This window comes from Electrophorus electricus, chromosome 1, assembly GCF_041902795.1.
Source record: "Electrophorus electricus isolate QZ-2024a chromosome 1, ASM4190279v1, whole genome shotgun sequence".
In the NCBI taxonomy this organism is placed as follows: domain Eukaryota; kingdom Metazoa; phylum Chordata; class Actinopteri; order Gymnotiformes; family Gymnotidae; genus Electrophorus; species Electrophorus electricus.
The window spans coordinates 32,830,993-32,858,652 of record NC_137497.1 but is presented as its reverse complement, the minus strand read 5'-3'; the positions used below and the strand labels follow the sequence as shown (position 1 = coordinate 32,858,652).

Genomic DNA, 27,660 nt, shown 5'->3' with positions numbered 1-27,660 from the left:
AAGCGTAAGCAATTTAAACCGTGCGTGCGCTCACTTTTCCGTTGTACGGGGTGCCTGGAGCCGGGGACCGTGGAAGCACCTCTACACCAGTAACCACGAAGTGAGAAAGAGAGAGGGAGGGTATAGAGGAGGTGTGCATCTCTCCCTGTGTAAGTAGTTAATTAGTAAATCCCCATTCGCTGTGCCTCGGGTCGGTTTGTTTTCCCCGGTCGACAAGCCGAGAGGAAAGAGAATTTGAAGTAGGATTCAACCCGTTTCCGCTCCTCTGTCTCGTATATGAGCTTTGTGTGTGTGTGTGTGTGTGTGTGTGTGTGTGTGTGAGTTGTGTCGTGTCCTCTTCTCCTTTTCTTTCTCTCACTCTCTCTCTCTCTCTCTCTCTCTCTCTCTCTCTCTCTCTCTCTCTCTCATTCTTTTCACCATAGGAGAAAACCATTTTCTCCTAAACCTTCACACACACTTTCCTCTGTCCTTTTCATTTAACTCATCTTCGCTATTTTTGTCATTTGTAGTATGTAACCGAAATGCCTATTGTTTCTTTCAGTTAAAGAAAGACAAGTTTCCATGTAAGCAAAGCTCCCGGTCTAAAAACTTTGGACTTTTGGATCTCTTGCAAAAGAACGTATTTGGCATCTGACAAACATCCTTCACAGGGCTTTTGTAATGGTTTTCTAACTTGGATGATGAATACTTTCTACCTGGGCAGTGAATATTTTCTACTCTAAACTTAACCACAACTCTTGAAAATAAGACATTTTTAAAAGAGTGCAGTGCAGTAATCTGACATTGACTCACTGCATGAAAACTAATATGCAGGCTTCTCTTTTTCTCACTATGTGAACTTGATTCACTTTCCGCTCAGTAACCAAACTGGTAACGGCCCTGTCCTCCACATCACTACCACTCGCGTTCTCACACTATGATCTGCCTGCACGCTTAAACATGATGCTTAACACAAACACTCATCTTAAACAAATGTCCATAATACATAGTATCTAGATTATTTTCCACCAAGGTAATTTGTAAATTTGCAGGTAAATTGAAAAAACTGTGTGGATGTATATTGCAAAAGGACACTCAGTTTCACAGACAATAAACCTGGGGATCTTTAAAAACCAGCGATGAGAACTCCACAACGTCTGCAAGCCTTCACAAACATTGACTCTTTCTAACAAACTTTAAGCACTTAATTGATCCTCACTCAGCTACTTAATAATCAATTAGGTAAACGTACTGAACTCACTGGTGTGTGGAAACAGGGGGCTGATGGGAGCTGAGAGAAACTGAAGAACAGGAGAAAGATGGATGGTCAAAGGATGGAAGACTCAAAAATATCACCAGGCACAGAGATGGGAACCACATGGAGCAGAAATGCACATACTCTCCCCTTTATCGCCCCCTAGTGTCCAAATGGACGTAAACGGGCTTTAATTCCATGTTTGTTCGGTTAATCCATTGAGGTAGTCCATCCTCCCACCCCGTGGATCAGGGGTTCCCTAATCCCAGTCTTGAGATAATACTGTACTTCCTCTAATCGCACACCTGAGTGTACTCAATCAGGGCTGGGAGTTTGCACAAATAAAGATATCAGCACACATCAGATGTCGGTAGTCAAAAATATTTTGAAGAAAAATGATTTTTTGCAAATATTTTTTGAGATTGTGAGAGTGGGAATTATTAACTGAGACTAACATGTAGAATGTGATAGTATGTGTCAATTCATTATCATAGTGTTATTTGATAGGAATTATTACTTTACGTATCTATAGGCCTGAGATTATGTATTGTACCCACAGAAATCTCAGTGATTTCTTATCCATTTGAGGTGTCTGCTGTTTGTATACTAAACAATACATAGAACTTTGTAATTACATGCTTGACTGTTGCAACTTGCACATCACTAAATACACTATATTAATAATACAAACTAAAATCATCCATCTTATTAATATATAACTAACTAATTGCACATGTTGCAGATATTCAAACTGCATTAACTTCAGCATGAATAATAATAGCCAAATAAATTATTTTCTTATTATCTCCTTCAGAATAATTATAATCTCTCTCTCTTACTCTCTCTCTCTCCCTCTCTCTCTTTGTTTGTGTGTGTGTGCTCGTGTTGTTTATGTGTCAAAGAGAGTGAGAAGGTGAAAGAGAATGAAACAGAAAGAAAATGTGAAAAGAGGGGAAATGACACCTAGATTACATGTGAACATTTCATTACAGATGGTTAGCAGCTCACATTTCTTTGTTCTTGGTTCTATACCTGTGACCCAAAGGCATTTTTATTGCCTCAGTGATTGGGCACTGCAGTGTAGGTCTCTAATCTCAACTCATGATATATATATGTGTGTGTGTGTGTGTGTGTGTGGGAGAGAGAAAATTGTTTAATCTTACTTTTTTATCCATGCCAGCAAATTCACAATCAGATTATTTTAGGACATTTTTTAATAGTAGCCAAAATTTCACTTTTCATACTTCTTCCTTTAATCGGACATGTACAATGAAAGCAGGTGAGTTAAGATGAGTCCATGCCACACATGAAAGGAATCAGCCGAGACAAAGAGCGTGAAGAGAAAAGAAAAACGAGTGGAGAGGATGAGCTCCACTGAGGCAGGGGAGCACACGGGCTGGAAGGAGAAAGGGATGGAGAAAGATGGAGAGAAAGGATGGAGAGATGGGGAAAGAAGAGAAAGGAGAAAGAGAGGGATGGGGAAAGATGGAGAGAAAGCAAACGCAAAGAGGCAGAGAGAGGAAGAGAGCGTGTGTACATATTAATGTGTGTGAGTGGGAGAGAGAAGAGAGACAGAGAGGGAGAAGTAGAGCCAGACAGAGAGACAGAGAGAGAGACACAGAGAGAGACAGACAGAGAAACAGCAAGAGAGAAACAGACAGAGAGACAGAAAGAGAGAGACAGAGAGAGAGAGAGAGAGGGAGATAGAGAAACAGAGACAGAGAGAGAGACAGAGAGAGAGACAGAGAAAGACTGACATACAGTGAGACAGAGAGAGAGACAGACAGAGAAACAGCGAGAGAGAGAGAGACAGAGAGACAGACAGAGAAACAGCAAGAGAGACAGACAGAGAGAGAGACAGAGAAAGAGTGACATCCAGCGAGACATAGAGAGAGACAGAGAGAGAGAGACAGACAGGGAAACAGCGAGAGAGAGACAGACAGAGAAACAGTGAGAGAGAGAGAGAGAGAGAGACAGAGAAACAACGAGAGGGAAACCGACAGCGAGACAGAGAGAGTGAGAGGTGGAACGAGCAGTGAGAATGCAAGAGAGCAAAGGGAGAAGTGGGAAATGGAGAGCAAAAGAGAGGTAAAGAGAGCGAGAAAGAGCTCCAGTCCCCAGTCTTAATCTGAGCAGGTCTGATCAATAGCCCATTTCCCATTGTTGCCAGAGCTCTTCGATCGCTACACCACCGAATTAACACACCCACTTTAATCTGAGGGGGAGAGGGGCCCCGTGGGGGCAGGGGGGCAACATGGTCTGGGCTGGGGGGTTGAAAGGGGGGCAGGGGTAGCAGCTGTGCAGGCATCCTCAAATGAAATCAAATCTAATTGTTATCACTGTTGGGCTTGGTGTTATTACTACCACTGTTTACAATTATCTCTAAGCGACTGGTCTTGCCTCTGTTGGTCTCTCACTCCAACAGTAAAGCATAAAGTAAACTGTACACAAATAAGCAAATTGGAGGCGTTGTACTGGTCATGAAAGTAAGGAGTGTTGAGGCTATATGTTTAGTTAGATGAGACTGTTATAAACCTATAAGGCTGTTTTTCAATAGAGTATGAGTAATAGGAAACTTGAAGCATTAATGGACTGTACTTTACTGTACTATACTGCACTATACTGAACTATACAAAGTTTATTTAAAATATTCAGTCATTTACCATAGCCCTAACTATAGTGTGCATGCTAACTAAATATTCTAAATATTGTTATTCAGATTACACCTGCATGACAAATCCACATGACAATCTCACTACTAGCATAATCAGCTCCACCCAAGTGCCATAATGATACAGTTATCATATTTTCATTTGTCTAACTAGATTTCCTTCCAAAAAATTAAAAAAAAATTTAATCTATGCCTGCCTTGATTTCTGGATTCCAAAATAGTATATCTACCGATATTTTGCACTTTCTCTCTCAGTTAGCTTTAGGTAACTGTGCTGGATGTTGCAACATGCTGTGCTTCACAGAGTGTTGTGAAGGAGAGCTGGTCTGCATTTGCTGTGTCAAATTACTCCCTCGTCTCTGTTCCCCAACATCACCAACCCATGACCCTGGCTCACCAGAATCTGTTCTTTCTACTTGCCCATGTCACTTTATTTCATATCACAGTAATTTTCTCATTAGTGCAGAGATTTAATTGTGGGTAATTAAGCATGCCCCTGCAGTGACTGGAGCACAGTGCAGCTAACTGCGGCTAACTGCAGATAAACGAACTTCAGTTCAGCTGTGAAATACGAGGTTAAGTGAGGGCAGCGTGAGAGCATAGCGGCTGGAGTTGGCTGCTAAAAAAACACAAACTTAACATAGGAATTCATTCAGATGTAACCAGAGGATCTTTCATTATTGTTGTTTTTCGTCTACTGACAACAGAACAAAAAGCCCACTCAGACTAAATCTCAAAAAAAAAACGATTGCTGAAAACAAAATATAAACTCATAATCCTGGTGCTGATCAAGAAACTTAGCAGCAAGTCCAAATTTCAGTTACTAAATACACTACATTTGCCTACATTTACATTACACTGCATTTATCCTATTAAATACACTACATATATGCTATTAGGAATCTTTCCTCAGACCAGTTGCTAAGCAGTGCTTAGCACATGCGTTCCAGAGAGCAGGACCTAGTTGGTGCTTTTAAATCCCAGAGTCAACTTGGATTCCAAGAAAGCTGACTGAACACACACACACACACACACACACACACACACAGGAGGCTACTGAAGAAGCCCTTATGCCCTTTTCTGCATTAGTCCTTTCATTCAAGCCTTCTGGAAGTCCATAAAGATCCATGAGAGCCATAAGGAAGATGGGCAATGATGTAGTCATTGACTTTAGACTCCTGTTGTCTGCACAGTGGTTGGGGGAGAGGGTATAATTAGGCCCAGCGTTTATCAGCATTTGACCCTCAGTGGAGCACTGCTTCTTGCAGCAGTGAAGCCTGTTATAGCCCCTATAAACAGTGGCTTGTGTGTCTAGCAGAAATGGACACACGGCGAAATACAGATGTATATCAGAGCCTATAGATGTCAGAACACACAATGAAATTAGTGGTGTTCACTAAATTAATGTAAAGTCCGTTATTTTCTTACAAATTTGAATTTTGATCAGTTTAATGTAGGAGGAGTTCACTGAACATTTGATGGATTTATGGATGAAGTGTATAATGTGTCATATCTTTACGATGTATGGGAGTGTATTTCATATTCACTGCCTTTATAAATGATAAATAATTCTTATTGAGGCCTACTTAATGACTGAAGTACAGGCCCATCTCCCAAGAAAAAACCATATGTGGGTGATGCAATGCTCTATGGTACTTTTCTGACCAGTCTACCGGGGACAGATTTTTTGGGGTTTAATGTTAAAGATGAAGTAAGCACATGGATGGTAAGTCCATCCATCCTTTTATCCATCCAACCAAGCATGCAACCCAAACTTTCACTCACAAGTCCAGTACAAAGAGACCGTCAAGTGTGGTAACCCTTAAAAGGCAAACCATTCTAAAGAAACTTTTATGCCAGACTTCGATGAACACTTTCTTCCACAGTCATTAACTACAAACAAACAAAGCGATTAATGTAAAAACAAGCACGCCATGTGTCACCCTCCAGTTCCACTTCCCTTCACTTTACTCACGCGCCGCCACGTGCCCTCAAGGTACGAGATAGTTCTGTAACAATGTGGCACCTTTTTTTTTCTTTATCGCAACCCAGAGTAATTCCGTAAAGCTGCCTCGTGGAAAAACATTGTAACAAACAAAAACACAGCAAACCAGATGCTTTGCATACACCATTGTTCAGACAATATGTGCTAAACTTTTACTCTAACGTTGAAGAAATTCTATCTTTATACGGCGGTGTCAAAGTCTCCGTTTAAACTCAAGCGCGGACGAAGTGAAGTAGAGGCGCTCACCTGACGCTGCGTCCTCACATGGACTTGTCTCGGCGTGAAGCACTTGGATTTCCGGAGTCCCTTGGTCTGCACCCAAAACACCGACTGGAAACCATAGAAAATCAACTGACACACAAGTTGAATTCGTCTCCTTTTTCAGTATGATTCATGCTACGCTTTTAAAAAAAAAAAAAAAAAATCTTTTTAGCACTGCTGGAAGCACTATCAAACCGCCGAACAAGAAATAAGACCAAAAAAAAAGAAAATTAGGACAAAACTAATGCTACGCAATTAAAATAAAATGACCAGAACGAGTCCTTTAGACTCGGTATCTTTGAGAATGAAATAAAACGTCGCCCACACCACAGATTTCAGCAGTCCCCCGCAAGTCCGTCAGCAATGAGTTCTGGATGGGACGCGAGGGGTGAGCTCACACTCAACTGCACATCACAAGTCATGCACGAAAGCGCAAGGAGCGGTTGGAGCACGCCGGCAAGGAGAGGAGGAGAATAGGAGAGAGGGGGGACATGTCGGTGAGGACCGAGAAGTGGAGAGAGGTGAAAGGGGGTTGGAGGAGAGAAAGAGAGGAGTGCCGCGGTATGGGGTACCCCCTGAAGCAGACTGTGTGCAGGCTACTCAAGTTTCAATCTATTCGGCGAAGCTGCGAGGTGCTCTTACTACACCTGATCTTGTGCCAGTGTCGGAAAATTGACCAGCGACTGAGAGCAAAAGAGGAATCCGCCACGGAAAATATATGTAGACGGTTGGCAGATTGCGGATCGATCAGGTTATAATTTTGTCCAAAGTCAGAGAAAATAAAGTTCATGGAGGAATGAAATTTGAAAACAGATGGCGAATCCCTTCGCACTAAATAAGATTCGATCTCTTGGAATGGAGTGTAGATAATATTTGGTTGGACGTTTGATGGAAAATGACGGATTTTTCATTTTGGACAGGTGGGGGTAGATACAGGTTGGGTGGGGCTAGGCGGGGGTAGTGAGGGGTGCGCGTGCTTGAGGGAGACACAATGTGTCTAAAGACGAAAACTTGAGAGAAACGAGAGAGAATCTTTTTTTCCACTGTCCCTACCCCTACCTCCTCTCTATTTCTACCTCAAACTGTCTAAATACCCCCCAACCAACATTTCTAGTCCTCTTCTAAAACGGAGAGGGGGAGTGAGGGAGAAAGAGAAAACAAGAATACCAAATAAATGAGAAATTTTCGTACAGGCACCGCTTCCGCGCGTTCCATGCTAGCAATAACAATTAAATATCGACCGCTTTCCCCGGCCGGAGAGAACCTGAGATACTCAGAGACTGCCAAGTACCGAGACCCCCGCTCACACCCCACACCCCCCCACTGCTTCTGCGTCTCCCTCACACATCTACCTTCCCTTCTTTCTCCATTCCTCTCTCTGCTCTTTCACATGTAATCCGAATCCATCTTAATTCATCTATTCATGGACTCCATCTTCCTCTTCATCTAAGTTATTTGATTGTTATTTTGATCTTTGCAATAATGAAAACATTACGCCCATCTTTTTTTTTTCTTAGACAACAGTCTTACACATTCAGGGCTCCAATGTTCGCCTACAAATAAATGCCCAGATACCATGAAAGACTGCGAATTTGAAGTCGGTATCTCTATCTTACTCAATATGAACAGAACAACCTTTTTAGCATTCTGAGACTAAAACCACGTCATGAACGTTTAGTCTGCACTTGTACATGTCTCATAGATGAGTTCATTCCGTAGAAGTCCAGTCCATAGTTTGGCTAGAGATTATAACTGAATAATGGAAGGCCGTAATTAGATTAAGTGGACATATATGATCAATTGAAAGATTCGTCTTGGTTCAATTTAAACTAAATATCTTGCAAGATCAACAGATATAATTTTAGTGATGAAATCGCTTATATAGTTTATCACATGACTGAATACTGTCCAATTCTCTCTCTCGCTCTCTCTCTCTCTCTCTCTCTCTCTCTCACCAGATGACAGTTACACTGTTACATTTTACAGAGAAGAACTGTCCAACTCAAACTGTAGTTTCCGTGCAAGTTGTAACTAAGATGATAAAAACCAGCGCTATCACTTTTAGCGTACGGTAAGGCTTCATTAGGCCTAGTGTTGACTATGCTCATCAAGCAATGTCCAGATCTTACCTGGCAGGGGAACCTTTTATGATTGACAAGTGTGTTTGATAATAGGCCTGAGGTCGAGATGACATGTCGAGGGAGATTGAAGCCAAAAGATAACTTTTCAAACGAACAGCACAACTATCAAAAGTTTCTCCATCACCGTCATTGCCTTTTCACTTGCTTTTTCCCGCCTCACAACTTCTTTCTCCTCGCACCCAAACCATTCGATTTCTATTTACTTCCCCCCACCGTTCTGCCCCTTGTTCGTTCGCTCTCCTCATCCGATCTCCCAATTTTCACACCTCCCGCTTTCAACGCACGCTATTAAACCCCATTCTTCCTCCCTCTTGCCCTGGTGGCCCCGCTCTCTCCTTCAATCTCATCACCCCACTCCCCTTCCCATCGTTCTCTCCCCATCCATCTCGTTTACTCATCGTTTGTATTTAATTAGTTAATGCATTAATTATTTACGCCCCAGTAGCCTACCTGCAGTATTAACATACCTTTCCTACTAACCGCCCTCGACGCGTCGCGCCGTCAGCTGCGAGGGCTATTTCCGTGGACACCGCCCTCCCTTTTTTCCTCTTTACCCCATACCTCTTTTTCACTTTATTTCTTGGTCTTCCACTCTTTGCCCCCTGCCTATTTCCCCCCAAGTCATCTCTCCCGCGTCTATCTTTCTTCCCCCATACACTCTCTCCTTTTCTCACAGTGCCGTGTAGTCGCCTCCATCGGCTAGTCTCTCTCCCCGGCGTTGGAATTATGAAAAATGCGCCCATCGACAGAGCGCCTCAGCTTCGATTAGCCGAGATGGGACATGACAGGCCGCGATCAATACTTATACCGTCCTATAACGTGTCAACTAATGAATCAATCTCGGCTAAATTTTCCATTTTTCAAAAGCCGACGCGAGAGACTGGAATATCCTCTTTTGTAAAGATATTATTATCGATTTCGTCGGCAATTTGACATCGGGGGTAGTTAATTCCACTCTAGAATAAAATTGAAAACACTTGAGATTGAAGTGAGAGAGGCAGAGAGAGGGAGGGGGAGTCAGGGCTGAGCGGGAGGGGAGGGGAGAGACGGTTGTTGACTTGATAAAAGAGGATAGGAAGATAGAAGGAAGAGGAAAGGGAAAAGAAGGAAAGACAGGCCTACCAGGAGTGCAAAAGAAAGATACTGGGCTATCTATCTATCTATCTATCTATCTATCTATCTATCTATCTATCTATCTATCTATCTATCTATCTATCTATCTATCTATCTATCTATCTATCTATCTATCTATCTGTGCAAAATAGTAAACATGACTTTGTGTGTGTTGAAGAGTCCAGTGTGCACTATTTTTTGTTTACTTCTCTTAGGCTGAGTCAGTGGTTCCTGCGGGAAGGTTGCACTTCCCTAAGTTTCTGCTATTAGATTAGATGACACAGAAGAATGGCCAGGCATTTCTGTAGGCCATCTGACACAGCCCACCAACAAGGACACTGTGAAAGGTTATTTGGGTATGACAGTTTATGTTTCACAGAAGTATGTATAGCAAATGTGTCGTTGTGTTAGCATATGATTATATCACTGTGCATCGACGTACTGTTGGCCTGTTTGCATTCAGCATGGATTGTAAGGGCTAGTGTTCTAGTGGGTTAGGATGTATGTGCATGCAAGAGATGAGAAACAGTAAAACAGAGGGATAGGAAGAGATAGAAGGATTAAGAGAGAAGGGAAAAGAGAGGACAATATGAGAGAGAGAGAAAGAGCGAGAGAGAGAGAGAGAGAGAGAGAGAGAGAGAGTCAGCATGTGTGTCAGAGTGAAATATAGATGGAGGAGACCAGTGTGTGTGTGGGTCAGGAAGGTGCAGTGTAACTGTCGACAATCACAGCCTTATTTACCTGTCAAAAACACTATCATCCCACATAGCCTCAGCAAAGCAATTTCTGCTGTCACTCCCTCCTCTTTCTCTCTTTCTCTGCCTCCAATTACAAGCTAGAGGGTTATTTCTCTCCTGGACAAAAACACTGCCTCCCCCCCCCTTCCGATTGCCCTCTTTTTCACTCCCTCTCCTGCCCTTACTCCCTCGTCCTGCCTTAGCCAAGAGTTGCAGAGTGGAAATGAACAAGCTGTAAACACACACCACTTAGTTCTGTTTGTGAGCGTGTGTGTGTGTGTGTGTGTGTGTGTGTGTAAGTTCACATGTGTACAAGGTAGTAGATGGAGAACTCAACACTACGTGGAAAATGGAGCGATCGACTATGTCTGTGCCAGTGGCTTCGTACAGAAAATGTTAAGGGGACACAACAGTGTTGCCCAATTAGAAGAACATGTTCATCCAACAACAACAACAACCAACTCACTTGTTCACCCAGTAGAAAGGGTTAACTGCCCATCAAGGACTGTTTCATGATTCCATTCCACATTCCACACAAACTGCATTTACTCGAATGATTTATGGAATCAACTGCCCTATGCACAATATTTCAGTTTTGTGGTAATATAAACCTACATATACAAACATATAAACAGAACATTTTGATAAGAAATATTTAGGGCCATATCTATATTTGGTTTAAATATGCAATCTGTTTTTCAGTGCACAAATCTTTGAATAAACTCAACAGATTGAGTGCATCGTTGCGTGTTCACCAGCAACTTATGGGTAATAGTTACTAAAAATCATCTTTCAGACAGTTTTGATTCTCTTATTTCTGAAGGTTTCTTCAACAAACGTTACCTTAAACAAAAGCTTCAGAAATACTGAATAGACATTCTGCCCATAAATAGGTTTAACAGTGGGTGTACATTTTTAAATTCTATGATTTTCTGGCCAGACTTAGAAACCCTACACTTCCAGCATCCTACAGTAAGACTCACAAATCAGTTGATTGTTTATTAGGGAGTTCCCCACATGTTCTACTGGCGGGTCAGGTTTTACTGAGGCGGTGAGATGTTAACTAGCATGAGGTAAAATGCTAAGCGATGTTGGGGTATGGATACAGAGCAGCAAAGAGCAGTGAGTGGCAGTGTGACAGATAACAGCTCCAGCAGCCATTGCATTGCCTCACTGATATGTCAGTAAGGCCTGTTACATGGGTAACATGTGGCTCTCGTAAGCTGTCACTCAGTCCGTGTCACAAACACACACACACACACACACACACACACACACACATGCACACGCACACGCACACACACACACACAATACACACACACACACACACACACACGTGATCAGGCTGGCTGAGTCACACCACGCCATCTACCTCTTGGATTAGCCATAGATTGTCTAATTCCAAACAAATAAGTGTGTTAACAAAACTGACCACCATAAAGAGGTTTGCTAAGAGGCCTCAGCTCGAATTCTGAACATGTGCTGACACTGAGAATACAACAGCTGTTAAAAACCTCTAGTGTTTTACTGTAGACATCACATGTAATACTAAAGGCTAGTTGTCATGTTTATTCTGCGTACTTGGTACCATGGGAGGATAGAGAGAATTCTCCCATGAACCTGTGTGGGGGGTTTTGCTAGCTAGATAGCATGTCTCGTTGTGTACCGCTGAGAGTTGACAGCTAGCAAATTTGGAATCTGATCATAAGAGCTTTCAAACACTTGCTAGAGATGGTATAGTGAAAGGTCTATGTAATGGCTAGAGCAATGACAAATAACAATAGCAATACAAAGGGGAGAAACGTTTTCATATGTACAGTTTTGATATTTAAGTTTGTGCTTATATGAAACTATCCTATTAACATTTATCTTCATGTTTAATAAAATGTAGAATTTTCTAAATGTCAGGTCTATATTTCCAATATTTTGGCATTTATTTTGAAAATAAATTCTCTACATATCTGGCTTTAGAATTGCAGGGTTAGACTGGCAAAACCTTTGTAGTCATTCTAACATCCTGAGAAAGCACATCACGTCCTCTCTTCCTGACTGCTCTTGTGTCAAGCATGTCATATGATTTAACAGTCTGAGCACAGAATGAGATTAATGAGAGCAGATGTGTACCTGACAAAAAACATTATGGGAGAAAATAAATTGTCACATCAAAGGAAGAACCATTGTAACACAACTGCATGTGCGTATCAAAAGCAACGTGAGATCCACTGCCTGAACGCTCATTTATGGAGTTTTAGGAAATATTTCCCATTTAAGCCTACTCATTTGCCTAAGCATCTGTGTCTCTTCACATTTCCTCACAAATATAACACTAGGTCTGAAATCAAGCAAGTTTTTATTTGCGCATTAAAGCAGACTCTCCGAAGATCTCACTGGTTTTCAGGCATTACTGATAAAGCAACAAGAGATGACAGACAGGCCCAATGAATGAGTCTGCAGCAGTCAGAGAATAATGCTGCAGAGTAGGCGAACGCAGTCTGCTCCAGAGACCCAGAGGAAGACCCAGAGGAAGAGGAAAAGGATGCAGACAGCGAAAGGGCCAAGAGCTGCCCAAACAGGACAGGCGGTGGGAAGAGAACGGAGAACGTGGAGATAAGGCCTGCTAGGACACGGCATGGAGAAAGAGAGTTTGGCTTAAAAGGGAAGATGAAAGTGAAAAGTATTAGGGAGTTAGGGAGGGTTTGGGCAAAAGGAAGGAGAGAGAGATGTATAGAGAGCAAGTGAAAGAGTAATGGCGAATTGAGTGTGTGTGTGTGTGTGTGTGTGTAAGTGTTAATGCGCTGCACTCTGGATTAGTGCAGGTGGCTCGGGCAGTTGAGCAGAACCAGCCAGCCCTCACAAACCAATCAGGCCTTCATTAGGCCAGGCGGGGGGATCGATGCTCAGCCCACATCAATTAAACAGGGCCCATCTACCCAGCACTCGCATATATACCATCTCCAACACACACAAACACACACACACACACATACACCATCTACACTAAGATTTTTTTTTTTTTTGTAATAGGACACATATAAACATACATACCATACTCACACCACAGCACATTTGTCAATAAGCAAATGTTATTTCTTTATCTTTTAAACAGACACATATAGTTATGTTTATGATTATATTTAGCGCATCATGGCCCGTAGTGAACACATTAAGACGTGAATGTGTTTATGTCCAAATCCACACTGCTATAGGCCTCACACTCACAACATCGATTACACACGATTACACTCACCCTGGCGCACAGAAAGTCTTGAACACACAATTACACGCGCTCCGGACACACTTTTATTAACACTCAATTACACCCGCGCATAAATCACCAACGAAGCGCGCACGGCACCATGACCGCAAGAGCGCGCACGGATCGTTAGCCTCTGATAGGCACTGTGTGTGTGTGTGTGTGTGTGTGTGTGTGTGTGTGTGTGTGTGTGTGTGTGTGTGTGTGTGTGATGGGGGGGGGGGGGGGGGGGAGAGAGAAAGAAAATCCTATAATAGACGAGTCTGTTTTTGACGATTACTGGGCCGCGATTCCTGCCCCGTTGCATCACCTGTGTGCGGTCGCATTGACACGTCAGTCTGCGCGAGCTAACGCGTTGTGACAGCGCTTAGATTATAATATCTGGCCTGTATTACTGGGCATTAGCGCTATTACCGGGCCCCTCCCTCGCTTAGCCAGTTCAGGTGGACCATTCTGAAAAAAAGAAACGAGGAAACTGATAAAATGTTTTAGCTGGCTATATAAAAACTGAAAAAAATATATTAGAATAATAACAAAACCTCGAGCCATTTTGTAACACGATAAACTGGGAATTGGGATGAAGATTCACTGAATTTCACATAACGAGCAGTTATGTTAGAAATTGTCACTGACAAAAATTATCGGTTGAAAGTGTTTACAAGGCGTATGGAAAACCTGGGTGCGTGGAAGACCCCTTAGATGATTGCGCCTTCGTGAGAGATATTTTTAAAGCATACGTGCAATTATAATGACTCTGGGTGGGGTCTGGTTAAGATGTTTATCGCAACTAAAATAATGAAAAGCGGGAAGCACCCTGAACAATTTGGATGATTTAGTGTTTGTACACCGACACGCTTGGCGTGGTATTGCTTTTTCACAGTCCTCATTTATTTCGCAAAGAAAACACTTATATCTGCGCCTTGTTGTTTTAATTAGGGAAATTAATAAGTAAGAATAGATTAATATTGGCTCATCTAACCGCAGTCACGTCGGTCCCCAGGCCTGTACGGTGAGGATATATTTGCAAAGCGTAATTAACGCTTAATAAGTAAGTGATTAATTATGATTAGCGAAGCCCTCGGTAGTCTCACGATCAAATTCAATGTGTTTACTCGTTCGTGCGCCTCAATCCGTCTCTGTCTGCGCGCGCGATCATCTCAGCCTCTATCTACATATCCGGCCACGAACCAGCGCGGAGCGTTCATATCTCCATTTGCGCGTAAGGCCGATTTGTTCTGGTCGTGGTGTAAGGCTGTTTCGTCTGTCTGTCCATAACCGATCCATTAGTGGCGGCGCGTATAAACGGCTTACTGCGCACAGACGTCATGTGATTAGGGGATCATTTATTTTTCTGGATGTCTTTATTTCCAGTGTGCGTGCGCGTGCGTGTTCTTGTGTGTAATTGAGAGAGAGAGAGAGAGAGAGAGAGAGAGGAGAGAGAGAGAGAGAGAGAGAGAGAGAGAGAGAGAGAGAGAGAGAGAGAGTGTGCATGTGTGTGCTGGGGCCGGGCTTTGTCACCCCATCAGGATAATGAAATGTGGCTTTAAATTGTTTATCATTCGAGGAAGCACGAGGTCAATAACAGAAACCTGGCGCCAAGGGCTCTGTTTCCCCACACCACATTCTAGAATCTAGTATCAGGTGAAATGATGACATCACAGCGGCAGTGGACATCTCCTCTGGCAGAATGCGTGTAGACTGTGTTCAGGGACAAATTGGGAATGGGATAGTCAGTCAGGATAGTCATTGGGAATGGGATAGTCAGTCAGCCTCCAAAACTCTCTACGGTGATCTGTTCTGGTAGAGTGGCCATTTGACTGGAATACCAGCAACACCTGAAGATGACAGTGGTTACTTTGGAGACACTTTCTACAAAGAGAGGTTTGGTGGTTCATTTTCCCGACCTCTCACACTTTGCTCTCTCTCACTCACACAATGTTCATTGCCCAGAAAAATAATTTCTTGGTCATTTCAGCCCTTTTGTGAGTGGCAATCAATTTCTCTTCTTTTCGCAGTGGTTGGAGAGGGTGAGCGTAGAAGTTTGACCTCCTCTAAAAGATCTATCAATTCATCCGTCCTGCAATCTGTCTATTTATGTTTTGATTGCTTTGGTTTTCTGTGCCCGTTGATGTGAGAGCATCTAGAGCTTCGTGGAGATTCATCTGGTCATCAGTCCATCATCTTGTGTGTTTTGTGCAATTATCCAGCTGCAATTTAAAATGGGTTGAAGATGGGAAGGGGAAGAGGAACCGAAGAGGAACCATGGTTGAAAAAACGCAAAACTGAACCTGTAGGGGTTACGTTTAGAGGGAAAGTTTAACAAAACATTTAATTTAAACAATGTCCTGCTTCCTCTTTGACACACAAGACAAGCCTGGTGTCCAAATTGTGCTTCCTTAGGTGTACACTGAAGCTACAAGTGAGGGAAACATATCCCCTAATTACCCTCATGCAAACCTCACACTAAAGTCATCACACAGTGGCCATGAAACATTTATTTCTATAGCACACAGGAAAGTTAAGAGTACTCACTTGCCCGAAACTGTATTGAATTGTTACGATTATGTTATGTCCATGTAAGATTATGTTATGTCCATGTTAGGTTATGTCCATGTAAATTATGTCCATGTTAGATTATGTTATGTCCATGTTATCTTTAGGAAAAATGATTGCCTCTGCTAATCTGAGATACCTTAAATACATGTACATATACTATAAATATGATACCATATATCAGTAATAAACAGATTACCAGGAAAATCAGTAATCAGTTTGTTTTCTCGGCAATTCTAACTTTGAGTTTAAGTTTGTTGACTGAAAGGCCTGCCAGTCAGGCACTATATTCTCAGCCACTGTAGTTTTATGTTGGATGTGTCTCATACTGTGGAGCCCTCAGGTTACTCACACAGCTTTAGTAGATACTAGTCTCACACAATGCATGTGTAGTTACTGTACTGATATATTTCCATTTAAGTAACTGGCATTACTAAAATTTAATATTCACATCAAAATAATTTTGTTATGTTTTTTAATAGTAATTTACTTACTCTGTCTGGTATTGGTACACAAAAGGATTGTGGAAACAATAGTAATCATTTTTACATAATCGTTTTTAAATGAGTCAAAATAATTTTCATTAATTGCTTGCTGTCACTTTAATAAATTTTTTCATCAACCATTAATTCAGTTTGATGTAGTGTTTGGGTACACCTGCTAAAAGAAGCCAGAATGCCTGATTCTGAGATGATTCTGAGGTGATTCTGAAGTGATTCTGGGATGATTATGAGGTGAACATTTTGAATGAATGACAATCAAATGAACCTTTTAGATAAACATAAGAATTATAAACAAACATAAGAATTATAAACAAATCATTGCAAATTATTTGGACCCATTTAAAGCAGCTTAAAGAAATCATTATTCTGAATGTTGTATTTGTCTAAAAGCCTTTTGTATATTTTCTCTAGATCAACCTTTTGCATTATTTTATGCTGGTTCCATCCGAGTGCTTATTGGCTACATCAGCTGTATTAAAAGCTTTATTAACAACTATATTATTTAAACCACATGACTGATTAGCATGTTATGGGCAATTAGTGTTTTAATTTAACCAAAAAATCCTATAAAGCTATCACACTGAAACAGTGAAAGTTTTACTACACAGTTTTTAAACTAATAATTCACTCCCTTAATGCAGACTGGGATAACAAAAGAGTTTTTCCTGTAAATGACAGTAATAGTGCAGGTCTTGCCTCTTCATACCCTTCAACAGGAAACATTTGGGAGGTGTTTGTATCTTTTTTTCCAGTTATTCTTAATGTTGATGTTGGTCACATGAGAATAACGACACAGTCAGATTGCAGGTACAAGCACACAGTGATTTACTGATAATAATGAACAATACAAACCACATTGCAAAATCTGACAGAAGGGTCCAAGCAGAACCAGACCAGTAACCAGAACCAGAAACCAGAACCCAGAAACCAAAACAGGAATCCAGAATTTAGAACCAGAAACCATAATTCAGTCTTATAACACAAGGGTGCAAGCAGAGCAGGACAGCCAGTGTGCTCAGAGTTAGAGCAGAACCTCCCAGCTACTGGCCAGGTGATGGTACTTACAGCCATTGGCATTACATTTAACCACACTGGGGGATCGTCAGCTTGCTTGCTTTGCTTTCCTTCTTCCTGAGCCGGCACAGGCCACATCCACACGCAACTCCCCATTTCTCCTCAGCCCAGCTCCCCCTCTTTTCTTTCCACGCTATTCTCCCCATCTCTCTTTCATCCTAACTCCTCTCATCTTTCACCATCTGTCCCGCCATTCTCTTCTCTCGTTCCTTTCCACCAGTTTTGTCTCTCTTATTCATCCTCCACACACACACACACTCACACACACTCACACACACACACACACACACACACACACACACACTCACACACACGTTCTGTCCCTTCCAATATCCTTCTTGCTTTTGCTTCCCCTTTCCTGGCTTGCAGGACAACATTATATATTCCAGCCGAATGCTTTGCATGATTTGGGGAGTAGATGAAGCCATAGCGCTCCCTCCCTCCAGCTCTCCCCTCCCCTTACTCTTCTCGCCTTGTTGTTTAATGTTTCAATTTGGAGGAAGCAAACATTCAATCAGACAGATTAACTGTTTAATGCATGTCATCAGTCAAACTGTCTACAAGAGGAGCCCCTTTCACCTCACCCCCCCCCCCAACCCTCCACCTCTCGCTCTCACACACACACACACACACACACACACACACACTTGCAGTGGTGTTCTGAGGCTCTGTCCTTCTCACACAGGCTTCTCTCATACTTGAGCTCTTCCTGCCTGGGGCAGGACAGCGAGCCTCAGCACTGCCGTGGCTGGCTAGCTCCAGTCTCTCTGCTGTACATAAACACCCAGCCTGACATCACACAGGTCAATACAGCCACCGGCAGTGTGATGTAGAAGATAGAAGTGGGTATACGTTTGATCCAGCTTACAGATATAATGGACTGCCTATATTACAAGACTTCTCAGATCTGTGCCAGTATGGAGAATTCCCAACCACAAATTTGCACCGTCGGTTAAATTCTGGTTCACTGCTGTTCAAATATTCAGGAAACTCTTTCGCAATCTGTGGCCACGTCTGTGTGTGTGTGTGTGTGTGTGTGTGTGTGTGTGTGTGTGTGTGTGTGTAAAAAACAGACATATTTACTCTCTCTCTCACACACACACACACAGGGAGCACATGCCAGTGGATAGGGAAATCAAAGTGACAGAAGGTAGAGAGAAGAGGGACTGAGAGATTAGAGGAAATGAAAAGAGTAAAAAGGAAAGCCAAAGAGCGGGAATGAGAGGTGGAGCGTGGAGGAGGTGGAGCGTGGAGGAGGTGGAGCGGACTGCAAAACAGGGAACGAGACAGAAAGAAGGAGAGAGGGAAGCAGAGAGAGAGGGAAAGGGAGGGAGAGAGGGAGGCCAGATGACCAAACATGCTGCCAAAAACACATTTCAAAAGTCAATACGATACGTCAAGCATGCCATACTGATCACTAGTACATTTTATATTTCATAATTAAATTTTATCAAGTGTGCCATCCAACCAACATTGTATATTAAATCAGCAGAGTTTATTCCACCATAGGACTGCAGAAACGACCTGCTGTCTCCAGATTACACATGTATATATTAGGCATGCATACATTTAAAAACACATCAGCACAGTATCTCTCTCCATGTGTGTTGTCTCTCTCCCTTCTCACTCGCTCTGCCTTCCTGTCTCTCTCCTCCACCATGTCTCTCCCTAGCGCTCGTGGGGTCTGGATGACCACAGTGCTCAGGGTGTTTAAGCCAGGTAAGCATTGACAGCCAGCTCAAATGCCCTGCAGCCCAGCAGTCAATGTGCAGGGAGAGAAAGGAGACAGAGGTCAGAGGTCAGTGACAAGAAAGACATGTGCTGGGGGTAGACCGCGGTGGGCAGGTGATAGAACATTCTGTGGAAAAGGGTCATTATCAATTAGTATCCTATTGTTTGGTGCTCTAAACTGACGGACTTTTACTTCTATATCGATTAACCAAGATGAAAAATCTTGTGAAGAATAAGAAGTGGGAGTGTTACAAGATATCCATGCAAATTTTAGTAGAATTATATTCTCAGTCTGACTTCCCAAGTAGGTTACCATGAAATAATTATACCTATGAATTATTATTACTATTACTATGATTATGAATTACTTTTACCCACACTGCCCAATAATAAATTATTCTGAAATCAGTGGTCACAGATTGTATCCACCTTGGAGACTTTGCATTATGTATGTGTGAGCACAGAACATAAAACACCAACAAAAAAAAAAACAAAACAAGAAAATCTCTATCATACCCACATATGGTCAGAACAAGATGAATTATTTGATAAATGTGTTCTGAGGACAGACACACACACACATACAGAGAGAGAGAGAGAGAGAGAGAGAGGGACTTGACACCGAGGGAATGTCAGGATGTATTTAATCCCTGCGGTAAGTTAACACCCTGCTCCGCTCTCTGTCCCTCTCTCTCACTCCCTCTCTGTTGCTTATCAGTGCTTTCTCCCTAATCATTTCCTTCCTCCTGGTCCTCTACTCTTTCTAATGGAATTACACTGTATTCATCTCACCCTCCTCACCTCGTACAGGGCACTTCATCATCTTACTCAGGGTTTGGGTCACTTCTCCCTCTGGGGAATCCCTTGCCTTTACTTTGTCCCTACAGCTAGTCTCGCTTTTCTTTTCCCTTTGCAGGTAGACCTACTGTAGATCCATTTGTTCTCTCTCTATGGGATAATCACAGTTTACAATCTCTGACTACACACCATAGTCACAACACAGCCCATAATTCTCATTAATCCATTTGACTAAATTGCACAGTGCTCTTGTGTGCTTAATTAGAGCTGTGTTCCGTTGTCAGACCGAAGAAAGTTGTGGTGTTTGAAACAGAAAGAGGTGGTACAGGCAGCCCAACAGACCTCCAAGGCTTTTAGCTGTGCCAACTGCATCTTGTTCAAAAGGTTGTTGACTTGTCTCTCTGCCACCTCACATAGTAACTCGTTCTCCCACCTCCTTCTCCTCAACGTTGCTTCATGGCAGATTGCCTCTTTAATTAAGTGCTGAAGATTGCTGTTAATTATGACACTTCTCAAAGGTCTCCTCTGAAATTTCTACATTCTACATTGTTTAGTTCGTTTTATTTCCTTCTGTGTAAATCTTGCCATGAATCTTATTAATAGTATCTTAAAAGGTTGTCAATAATAATCTAAATATGTTTGTGTTTGCTTGCAAAAAGTGATCTTAAAATACTTGAAGCACTTCTCTGGAATTTTTTTTTTATTCTGTGCTCCAAACGTTGTTACAAAAACTGTGAAACATGTCCGGAGGAACTTAAAGAGGAACTGATTTCATAGAGCAATGAAAGATGCCGTGTACTGAGACTAAGAACAGAAGCAGAAGCTGCATTCGGTCCAAAAGATAAAGAAGAGGAACATAACGTGTTTTCTTACCTTCTGTTACTTCGCAGGAAAGGTGGGAAGAATAAGAAGGCAAATAAATAAAACGAAGCGTGTTCACAGCAGCGGCCTCATTGGCTGACAAACACCTTTCCCCCGAAAATTTGTGAATTCAGCTTCCTGCCCTGCGTGCAGCGTACTGCCGGAAACAGATGGTTGCCGGAATTGTCCTCAAGCGAAGTTCTAAAACTGTTTGCCAAGAATGTGGTTAATGAGCAAAGCGGGCATTGAATAGATTCGTGCTGTTTAGCATTATTTGAAAAAAAAACCTCACTAGAGTTGCCCTGGTGTCAAGCGAAAAAATGACTAATTAAATATATATAAGTACAAGGACAAGGTGATCTAAAATTCTGGCTAAACAATGACATCAGTTGCACATGTAATGCAAAATATATGAGTAAAATAAAAAGAAAGCTACCAGCGGTGTGTATTGAAAGAAACAGGGCACCATGCAAGGCTCTGTCTGTGGTCCTGAAACCACCCGGAACGCCAGTGGGTGGTAACAAAATCACCCAGTGTGGCCAGTTTAAAAACGCGGCTTCTGTTTTTCTGCTTTATTTGAATGTATTAAATGTTATATGACAATATTCGAAGTGGATGGAGATGTAAGTAAGTTATACTGGGAACTCTGGCAATTAAAAACAGGAATATTTATGGACTCTGTACCGTCCATATATTTCAATTGACCCCTAGCAATATGCTGCTTGTTCTACCATGATACCAACACTCGATACTTTGATCTGAACCATGCAACCCTGACAAGCAGACCTTTTGTTAAAGAGCACAAGGGGCAAATCTGAATGACCCGGCATAACCTTGACTACCTATGCCACGGCCTTGGGTTTGGATCACGGCGCGCCGGACACGTTGCCTTCCCGCGAGAAATCCCTTGATCATTTCATCAAACGTCGTCCCACAGCGCACGTACCAAGTGCTCGTGCTCTGCCTTTTTTTTACTACATAATTAGATTTTCCAACCGGTTGTAGGGAATTACACCTACGTCTATAAATGCACGCAACCATATCTAATGCCCTACCCAAAGTCAAACTTTAAATCTAACTACATATGATTATAACCATATATAGACTTGGCCAACCAAGCTGAAAATATTAAATATTCATAAACATGCATGCCCGCTAGCTACCTGGGGGTGGAATGGAATATTTGGAACCTTAATGTTCATCTTCTCAACTTGGGAATTCGTGTGTTTCGTGTGCATGCCAGCGAGAGAGCAGGACGAAACTACGCAGAAAGGCGGGCTTTTAAAAGGCCAAGCATAAGGCTGGAGAAGTTTACACGCGGGCTATCAAGCGCCTGCTTATTTTATCAGTGGAATAACTGTGAGCCCTGCCGCGAGGCCGGGATGGCACGAAATGCGACGCATCAACGGAACACCTGTTACTGGTCTTTCACTCTCAAACGTAAGCGCGACGACGTCGATACGGCAATGGTGCCATCAATTAAGCCTACATGGATAGCTGCATGAACGACTCAGCGCGCCCTGATGAGCATGGTATGGAGTTAGCTACCAAAACTTAAAGCACATGATTTAGTGCCTTGCTAAATCATCAGCTAGCTGAGTGAAAACTGTTCCTACTGCCTGTCGTGTATATTCTGATGTGCAGTCGTCTACGCTAGTAAACTACTTGTAATAGCTACATATAGAAGACAAACAGACAATAAGATGACAATTGATAAAGAAAAAAATATGATGTAGGGGTAAAATTGACGTTTGAAACTCATAGACTTTAAGATCACACAAGTAGACCCCACACATATACAGAGAGGGAGAGAGAGAGACTACCTCTCCCCCACCTCCTCTAAACACCACCGCTACTCGCTTTCTCCGCTGGAAAAAAACGGCAAGGAACCGCGACGCGCAGGGCCGCACATAGCTGATCAATATTCGATTTAGTTGCTAATTTAGGGCCTTTCTATAGCTGTCATCCCGTGATGTATGAGTCCTAACCCGAGGTCGCCGTGGAAAAGAAGAAGAAGGGGAAAAAGAAAAAAAAATCAAACACCAGTCAACTTTTCACTTAACAATAGACCGGCTTGAATATTATTTATGGGCGAAAGCGCCACTTTATGGGTGAATTGGTCGTATCGCTGAATGATGAACCGAGTTTGTAGGCCTAAGTGCACAACACGATCGTAAATAGACACATATGTGCGAAAACATGTAAACAGCTAACTGGATAGGACACACTGCAAGGGAAGTAACGTTAGGCTGATTTCTAAAAATAAATAAATAAAAGTGACGTGAGCATAGTAGATATCTGCTTTATTAATTTCGTTACTCTAATGTGAATTAAAGAGATCGCAAACTGCAGTCCGAATAAGACATGTACAGACGCCGATGTAAAATACGCAAGCACGCCAGTTTACGTATGCCAGCGTTAACGTGCAGGCACATATGGCGGGAGACTGTAAAGCCACATCGGAGATCAAGAGCACGCAAGACCTGCGCTACCCGCGCGCGGGCGCGCGCGCATACAGACGGCCGCACGCGCGCATTCACGTCGCTTTACGTTGCTTATTTCGCCCCGTAGTGTCTTCCCAATCGATCACTGTTCTCAGGATGTTATCAATAATTTGAAAGCTTGATTAACTTCAGTGTTTCCATAACAATTCTCCGCGTTCATACCCTCTCGAATTTTTAATTAACACTTGCTTAATTAGTTCGAGATCGTTTAGGACTGAGATGCTTCGTGGGGGCGGGGGGATTAACATAAAATCTGGGCTGATAAATTGATATATTATCAGGAAAGAAATGTTGTAGGAATTTCTTAGCGGAACGAATCATAAACAGACATCCATCAAAAGAAATCGTTCAAGACAATGTAGACTATAATAAAGAATGCGCAGTTATTTAATTATTTTATGCCTTTGCTGCAATTTAAATTTTGTGCACAGAAATGATTAGGACACAGTTGCAGGGCATAATTTTTCTCCTCTTGACTGCGATTAATATATAATCAGCCAAACACAGATAATTAACAAATGGTTAAAGTATTAGCATCCATTGCTGCTGATACTAATAATTGTTGTCTATTATGGATATTATAGTTGCTAGAGAGACCTTCACATTAGACTAGCTGTGAGTGTGTATGGAGGCCAGGCCGAGCTACATAGACATATGGAGATATTAAACTTGAAATGTGATTAAACCTTTTTAAACATGCTTGTTATTGGTTGGGCACATTATGACATGTAGAAGTCTCCTGACATGTTCTAATGAGCATAGAGACCAGTGTATAAACTAATAGCAAATTAATGGCATGTCGTGTCTTTTATACCAACGGACACTTGTAATATGCTTGTCTGTATCAGTTAACTCTGATGATAACTATTTTAGATTAGGCAATATTTTTAAAGTATGTCATCTGATGTACTCCTAGACATTCATGAGAATGACATGACAATTTTTCTTCAAATGTTCGAAAACCTCCCTATCGAGAAATGTATATAAAACCTTTCTGAACTAAGTAATCCATCAGTTATGTAGATAACCAGTTAGTCTGTTTCTCAGTTATTGACATCACAGCAGCAGTGTTTGGTCTGAGGCTGGTTACTGCAACATCCAACCAAAATCTATGTGTACCAAAATCTACCTCAGTGCTTCATATATGGCAGTAGGGCTCGCCTGGCCTCCTGAATCCATCTGAATTGAAAGGAAGGTGTGGTAAGTATCTGTAGGGAATAAAAGGTCACAGTGCGCTCAGCTCCATACTCTATGCGGTATGCACCTCTCCCTCACAGTAGTGGCAAGCTTGTAAACCAGATAAGATCAGACGTATATCTCTGTGTACTAAAGACTATTGTCTCAGAGGGTGCTGTGATCAGAGTGCAGCGAGAGGGATATTACACCCATGTGTTACACAATGAAGTTGCATAGAAAAAGGGGTGAGCTGAGGGCTGATTAAGACCAGCACCGGTGCCCCTTTGTTACAGATATTCCCAGGCTAACACCTGGAATTGCATATCCCAGTATTCCAGTCACTGACTAAGCATCTGCTGTGGCATTGGCCTCCTACACAGCAGAGGTCTGGTGACAGCCAGGCATTCTGTGGCCCTTTGAGGTGGTTTCACACTATATTCAAGTCCTCTAGTCCATATAAGACAAGCTTAAAGGGGCCAGCTGGGTCCCTGCTTTATTTGTATAATGATTTGACAGAGTTAATCTTTCAGTCACCAAAATCTATTTGGATTCCCTTAGAGGAATCAGGGCAGCACATGCCACACATTCTAATGTGTTTATTATTATCTCTTATTATCAGATATACTGTAAATATACAGAATATCTTATTATATATTCACCATGAAAATTTCAAACTGTGTCATGACAGCTTCGTTCAGGTTACATCCTGAATACTGCACACTGCTTGTGATACACCCTTTTGGACAAAGAAAGGATTACATCATGAGGTATGTCATTCCAAAGATCCTATAATTGCATATGTTGAAAGTCTGTGGTGAAACATTATTTCTCTTAATTTGTTGATAGGAAAATCACAAGATTTGACTTGATCACAAGATTTAACTTGATCGCAAGTGTTTAACTAGAATCCTGTTTATTTCCACAATGATTCTGAACTGTAACTTTATATGAACTGAATGAATAGAGGTGATTTACTTGCGTGTGGTCTTTGGTTAATGACAATCAGACGCATGGGCATGTCAAAACTTAATGTTTCATTATTGCCTGATTCTATGTAATGCCTCTGTTTTGCATTCTAATGTGGTATGGACCAGATGCTAGCATAATTGAATGTTAACAAGGGAGCGATGAAGAGAAGGGGCGGAGCTTTTACAGGGAGGACGGATCAGATTGACTGAGCCATGCTACACTTCTCTCCCACTGGCTGTCAAACGGACTGTCCATCAAGGAAAGCTGGAGACAAGAAAGATCATGAAGAAAAGATGCATTTAAATGAGTTCATCAGATTAAACAGAGTTATACCCTGGGGACTAATCAGAGATAACTTAATAAATTGTTCATCATAATAGAAACAATATAACAAAAACTGTTGGGGGAGGTATTGGAAACTAAGCCCTTAACCTACAAAGCACTTGATAATGCAGCAAGCCAACATCATCTCTTTAGCTTTTATATTGCCTACCAGTATGGGTTACTTGCAACATTACTGGAACATGGTAACAATTATCTCTTTACTTTGCAACAGTGTTTTGCATGTATATTTGGGGCATTAAATATACTAGTGCCGAAATTCAGATAAAAGTGACGATCACACCACCCAGTCCCGCACAAAAATGAACTCGGACTGACTGTACTCCAGACACCTTGAATGAATACAGGAGTTTCAGCCTCAGAGGGATGGAGAGAGAGAGAGAGAGAGAGAGAGAGAGAGAGAGAGAGAGAGAGAGAGAGAGGCGGGGGGAGATGGGGGGACGGGTGGATTAAAGCAGTTCTGATTTAAATAAACCCTTGAGCAGACTGAAACTGGCAGCTAGCTTCCTCTCTGCACACAAGAAAAGTGAGAGACAAAGAAATGGCAAAAAAATGGAGGGAGGAAGAGAAGAGAGATAAATAGAGGTGTATAGATGTCTCGACGTGTGTTTTGTTCCTGGAGCGGAGCGGAGGAATGCACGCTGAAGACGAAGGAGAGGTGGAAAAACAGAACTGCCAGAGAAGAATCAGGAAATGAGCAAGAAGGATCGGCTTCTGGGGACAAACTAAAACAAAGCAGGAGAGCATTCATGAACCTGAGGACCTGAAGAAGCAGCTGAGAAGAAATGGTAACGGGTCAGATTAGGCTTCCGCTTTTGGAGTGACTTCACAGCAGTGAGCAAGGAAGATCATGGTGGAAACATTATGGATCCAAATTTCTATTTCAGCTGAGAGTACAAAATATGGTGCCTGTATTATATTATATATGTACCCAACAAGCCACCATTTCAGAAATGATTAACACAATTAAAATACAGTTTATACTTTTATGCCTGTTAATGATAAGCATTAGTTGGATATTATATATGAGTATTTAAGAATGCATTTCTGAATATGCCTCTAAATAAAGGCAAAGTGTTAAAGCTGCAGTGTCTCTGAACTGAATTCAGGCAGAATGTGGGAATGAGCAATAAACTAATTTTGAATGATCTTGAATGATCTTGAAAAATCAGTTTTCTCCCAAACTGCACTCCATGTCCACCATATACAGGTTTAAGGTTGGTGTATTTAATAAAGGAAGTTTGCACTTTAGTTATACTTGTGAATGTTTGTTAATGCATTATACTTATACATGTGGTTATAGTACATACACACACACACACACACATATATATATGCTTTTCATTATACAGGTCAGTGCTTAATGCAGACAGCTGGGATTGTGCTTTTCTCACATCTCTCTCTCTCTCTCTTGCTCTTTCTCTCTTTCAGTGTAGTGCACAAGGTTTCCAGAGAAACAGGATGTTTCGGACAGAGGTCCTTTATCAGCCGTGCAAGCAAAGGGCTTGAAGTGTGTGAAGCACTTTGATGTGAAACATCCTGTTTGTTAGAAAACCTTGGGTTGTGTACACACACACACACACACACACACACACACACACACACACACACACACACATATATATATATATATATATATATATATATATGAAAGAGAGAGAGTTATAAATGTATACATACATTTTATATATAATTTATATATACACAGTTTTGTGCACCAGCTAACGGATGTT

The 27,660-nt window shown here is 41.9% G+C and overlaps 1 protein-coding gene across 1 annotated transcript in view; it reads right to left on the bottom strand.

Annotated features, from left to right (window-relative positions):
- Nucleotides 1–21,062, bottom strand: part of erfl1 (Ets2 repressor factor like 1) — a 63,182-nt gene extending 42,120 nt beyond the window's left edge. Inside the window, exons 1-2 of the mRNA XM_081715628.1 lie at nt 20,949–21,062; nt 6,157–6,240 (exon numbers count right to left, since the gene is read on the bottom strand). The gene's annotated coding sequence lies outside the window, so the exon portion shown is untranslated. The remainder of the gene's footprint in view (nt 1–6,156; nt 6,241–20,948) is intronic.
- Between the last annotated feature and the right edge of the window lie 6,598 nt (nt 21,063–27,660).